Here is a 6,000-nt window from a genome sequence, read left to right on the forward strand (position 1 = left end):
AGCTAAGAGTTCAACCCATTTGTGCAACTTGAGAATTAAACTTTTTCCTCTATAGAACTGATTTCAAAGTCTCATGAATAATAGAAGATAACCTGTAATTAATAATAATAGCATTAATAATGAAAATTCCTAACATTTACCAAGTGTTCATTTTAAGTCAGGGACAGGGATGAGTACCAGGGGCACAGGTGAACAAGACACACTTTCCTCCTGAAGATTCTAAACTGTATTTAAATTAAATGGATCCTATATTCCTGTTTATCTACCTTAAAGTAATTCTGGAATTTATCAAACAGAAAGAATTTCATTTTGTTTAGCTTTGTTTTGCTTCTGTGATTGTAACAGGAAGGAGAAGAGTCTCTTTATCAAGTAGCGTGAAGATGAGAGGCTTTATTCCACACCAGGCGAATGACTTCAATAATTACCGAAGGAACTAGAGACACCAGCTCCTTCCAATTAACTTCTGTTACGGAGTGCTGTTGACTGCTTGCCTGACAGCCACGTACAGATGGAAGGAGAAGGACTACACACAAGATTCTTTGCATTTCATAGTTCACAGATTAAAAGCAGTGTCAAGAGCAAGTCAGAGCAAAGGAATTGATTTATTTGGTGCTGTGTGGGGAAGGGCCGCTTCTGAGTCATTACAAACAAAGCTGAGGTGCTTTAATATTATGTTCTACCTCTTGGTACACAAATCAAACATTGTTTTTTTTTTTTTTTTCCTTTCAGATGCATTCACTCAGTTTCAGTACTAGAAAATGTGGACAGCTCCAGCTTCCTTCAATCCCAGCACTTATCATCTTAGTGGTTGCTATTATAACCACTCTGACCCTGGCTCAAATGCTTATTGGGAGTTGATGAAGAAAGGGAACAGGAAGCCACTGGACAAGTTAGACAGGACCCCAGAGAAACTGCTTTAGTTAAAAGGGGAAACAAACCTGAGTGCCAGGCCCAGTGTATCATAATACATTAATCATAAAAATAGGAAAGCAATAATAGCAGCAACTTAAACAGTATCTACCTGTGCTAGGACTTTGTAGGGATCTGTTTGTGTGAGTATTGATTTTAATATTCACCAAATTCCTAGGAGGTAAGAACTAATATTATATTCACTTAATAAATTAGGAAACTTAAGAACTGAAAAGTTAAGTAAGTAGCTCAAGGATAAACAACTTACAAGTAGGTGAATAATGAAATCAAGTCCACCTTGTGTTGGTCTTAATATCCAAAGATTTGGAAACAATATGACACAATAGCCATGGATTCTGTGCACAACAGCAGGAAAGTACTACATATGCATGGAAATGCTCGTGTGGAGGTACATACACATATACATATCAACACATATATCATGTGTGTGGATTTGAATATGTCCATACATGTATATGGTCATGTGTGTGTGTATAGAGAAATAAACAGAATGTGCAACACCTTCTCAAAATTTCCCTCTGGATCAGCATATATTGAAAATTTTTTCCTAAGCCATTCTGACATATAATGATACAGAAAATTTCCCAATTCCCATGTTCCCTACACATTAACCAACGGACTTTTGGAATGTTATTATAAGCCAAAGCCCTCTTATTCTCTTGATGATTGACATATTGATTAAATCTATTTATAATTCAATACAGTTAATTTCTACTTCTTCAATGGATGATAGTTCTTAATTTTACTTAATTATTTTGGTGTTCAAACTGCACCAGACTTGAAAGTGAAAGTCCTGTTATGTTCCTGTCTGTTCTTTTGACATGGTTCCATATTTTTTTTTTCTTTGCAGTACTTTCTTACTTTCTTTCATAACAAGATATCCCACACTCATCCTCATAGAAGTCTTAGTTTGTCTACTGCCTTCTATCATGCCATTTGTATTAGATGTATATCAAAGTGAAAACTTGTTTCCCACTAAATTATCAGTATATTCATTGGCCCAATGCTGTAATACACCCCTGAAGAATTGCTTTGCCCACATTACCACCAAGAAACAAAATAAAACCTCCTTCATCGACACCTCCCATAACCAGAGGGTTTTTGGTCATATCCTACAGAAATGTTACCTTGGATCAGTTCTTTCTCTTCCATCCTTTCTCTTCAGTTTAGTTTTAGATTTTTTCCATTTTTATCCACTTTGTTTCTGAGTACATAGAACACCAACATATTTTTGAAGGTCAAAACTATACAAAAGGAAAACTTATAACTTCTTTCCATATATCTTTCACATTGATTTCCACCTGCAATAACCAAATAAATAGCCAATTTCTATTGTTTTTTGGCTTATAGTTCATGTGTTTCTTCTTGTGCATATAAATATTAGTATAATATTCATATTTAACATATTAACATATATTAATTATAAATATGTATTCATGTATTATGCTATATGTTTGTGCTTTTTAAAACTTGTTATATCTCCAGTATATCGTTTCATGTCAGTTCAGAGATCTTACTCATTCTTTGTATATCTACACATAAACCATAGCTTATTTAACAAATTCTCTATGATTAAATATTTCAATGCCTTTAATATTTTGCTAATATAAAAAACGATGTAACTATAAATGATATAAATAATAATGTAAGTATAAATAATGTGAAAATTTGTGTACATGCCATTGATATTATTGGTGGTATATGTTTAGGTTTAATCCCTAGAAGTAAGTTTTGTTTGGTTAAATGGTTAATGCACATAAATAACTTTCATAGTAATTTACCAGCAAAGTATGAAAATGCCTTTTTTCCACAGGCAAATCAATGGACTATATTGCTACGTTTTTCAACTCTTAGCCATCTATGACATGATAATTTGTTTTCTGTTTGGTGCATATTCTTGTTACACTGCAACAGTGAGGTGTGTGCAAGAACCACAGACACTCTTCTTTTTAAAATTTTTTTTTTAGTTGTAGATGGACACAATACATTTATTTTATCTATTTATGTGATGTGGTGCTGAGGATTGAACCTGGTGCCTCACATGTGCAAGGCAAGCACTCCGCCACTGAGCCACAACCCCAGTCCCCCACATACACTCTTAAAATACTACAGTGTGAGAAGTCAGAGCATAGTTATTCTTGGAACTCAATGTGAGTTTTAAGTCCTTTTTTCTGACTTTTATATTAATACATATGACAAACATATATTAAAAAACTCTTATATGTCAAGCACTGTGTTGTACCTCATACAAAGCAAAGAAAATAATTTTTAAGGTCTTTACCATTTCAGAAACTTCAGGCAAGACTTATTAAACAATTGATTTTAGTCAAAAGTGAAGAGGGTTATGATGAAAGTTCCAAATATCCTAGAATCATATGATATAATATAGTGTCCATAGGAAAGATTTCCTTGCCAAAATATTGATTAAAACCTGACAATGACTAGGACTAAATAAAATGTATTTCATATATACATACATGTATATGTATTTTATACACATATACATATATATGCTATATATCCATATTTATATTGCTTTGTATTAGAATTTTTCAAGTGGTTTTATTCAAAATATAAAGGAAGGGTTCCACTCTTGATAAACCATGTTTATAGGATAGCAATCTAGGCCTCCTACAAAACCAAACAGAATCCCATAATCCTGAAGACCTCTACATGACCTCCACCTTTTGTCAATACCACCCACCCCCCATATCTGGCAAAAGCACAATGAGAAATTTGTATGGACCTTGAGATGGGAGTTTACTCTAGACTAGTCATATGAACCATACATATAATCACATGGAAACAGAGGAAGGTTTGATATATATACAAGAGAAAAAAGTGATGTGAAGATGGAGTAGAGAAGGGCTTGAAGGTGTTGGTCTTGAAACTTAAGAGTGTAAAGGTCACAAGCTAAGGAATGCTGGCAGCCATCAGAAGTTGAAAGAAACAAAGCACTGATTCTTCCCTCTAGGCCAGGAGGGTGTATGGACCTGCCAATATCCTGAATTAAGCACACTGATTTAGAATTGTCTAGACTTCAGAACTATGTGAGAATGCACTTTCCTTATGTTAAGCCACCATACTTGTGGCAGCCACAGGAAACACATACAGCTTCTATAAGTGAGTAAGTTACTTTCTTGTAGCAAAAATAATATATGTATATAACATTATTAGAGAGGAAGCTTAGAGATAAAAATAGAGGAATATGAATGGTATTTAATACATGTTAGTCATCCTCAGATCCCAAAATAATGTGGCAGCATAGGGAATAGAGAAAAAAAGAATAAAAATTTACTTTTAAAGTATTCCTAGCTACAATGATTCACTTAGATGGTAAAGAAAACTTTGCAAAACTTAAATATGAGTAAATGTAGAGTTTTATAGTATTTTTAAAAAGGAACATCTAAAATTAATATTTTAATCCTTTTGAAAGGTATAGGAATTGCTATAATACTATGTACTGGGTTATATCAGAGTTATACTTTCCTCCAGAATAGCAAGAGCATTTTCTACATACAGAAGTAATCCTAATATTATTGAATCAGAAAACCCAGGTTAGGAGGGAACTTAGAGGTCTGACCTAGATTTCTACAGTCCTTGATCCAGCATTCTGCATAACTAGTTTAATAAGCATCTCACTACCACCACAAGCAGAAGGCAGCTCAACTGTTGTGCAGTTACATATTAAATACTCATCAAGTGCCAGCCCTGCATGTCATGAATGCTATTCTAGTCCTTGAGATGCAGCAGTCCATAGAAAGATTCATTCCATTCTAACAGGAAAATCAATTTCAAAGAATCCAGTATATTGAAACCAATCAATCCATCAATAAATAAAGTTTGAAAATAACAACCAGACAGTGACCATAAGTGCTAGAAACAAGGTTAAATGTAGAAATAGGACATTAGATTGTGGTCAAAAAGGTAACTCTGTGGAGGCAACATTTTTGAGCTGAGAACTAAATAACAGATAGGAGCTGGTTGTATAAAGATCTGGACCAAAGAATTCTAGACAGACGTAACAGAGAGTGGACCATGAGCATGGTATGTTTGGGGAACAAAACAGAGGTCAGTATTGTTGTCACATAGCAAGTGGTGGAATATTTGAAAGACACCATTATGGGTTGCCTCAGAACATTTGGCTAAGAGCATAAGTAAGGTGGCTTTGTACTAGATGAGAAATGCCCTGGTTTAGAACTAAGTGACCCAAGTTTTAACTGTTGCCCTTCACCTGACCAGGTGTGGCCTACTAGATCTTTCATCATTTCCCTAGGATTCCATCCTTTTGATAATTTAAGTGACAGGATCAAAACAAATCTTTGGTTTTCCAGCTGTATTCCTCAGAGCCCACTAATGAACCTAACTGGTGAGGCTCAGATCTCACCTCCACTTTCATCCTGAACACACTGTGATAGTTGTTCACGTTTTCAAAACGCTTTGCAATATATTCTGCTTGTCAAGAAAGTTTATAAAACATAATTCAAAATAATTTTTTTACTCCACACATCAGAATCTAGTTGTTCTAAGCTGTAGAGGTTGTACTTTGGATTCAATAAAGGGGGTAATAACAAGTCTACATGTGAAATAGATTGTCTTGTCAAGTAGTAAGCTCCCAATGAATGGAGGTTTTTATCCTTTTCTGATTGATGTGCAATAATTATGCATAATAGTGGGATTCATTGTGACATACTTGTACATACACCTAACATAATTTGGTCAAATCAATTTCCCACTACCCCTCCTTTTCCTCCCTTCCTTCCTACTGTGACTTCCTTCCTTTCTACTGGTATCTCTTCTATTTGAATGAGATCACTTTTTTTTTCTATTGTTTTACTCCAGTTTCCACATATGAGAGAAAAATATACAACCCTAGATTTCCTGAGTTTGGCTTATTTTGCTTAACAAGATGCTCTCCATTTACATCCATTTTCCTACAAATGACATAGTTTTGTCCTTCTTTATGACTGAATAAAACTCCATTGCTACATAGACCACACTTTTAAAATTCATTCATTTGTACATAGGCTACACCTCAGCTAGTTCTATAACAATCTGCTGTTACACTCC

Source organism: Sciurus carolinensis, chromosome 11 (genome assembly GCF_902686445.1).
Source record: "Sciurus carolinensis chromosome 11, mSciCar1.2, whole genome shotgun sequence".
In the NCBI taxonomy this organism is placed as follows: Eukaryota; Metazoa; Chordata; class Mammalia; order Rodentia; family Sciuridae; genus Sciurus; species Sciurus carolinensis.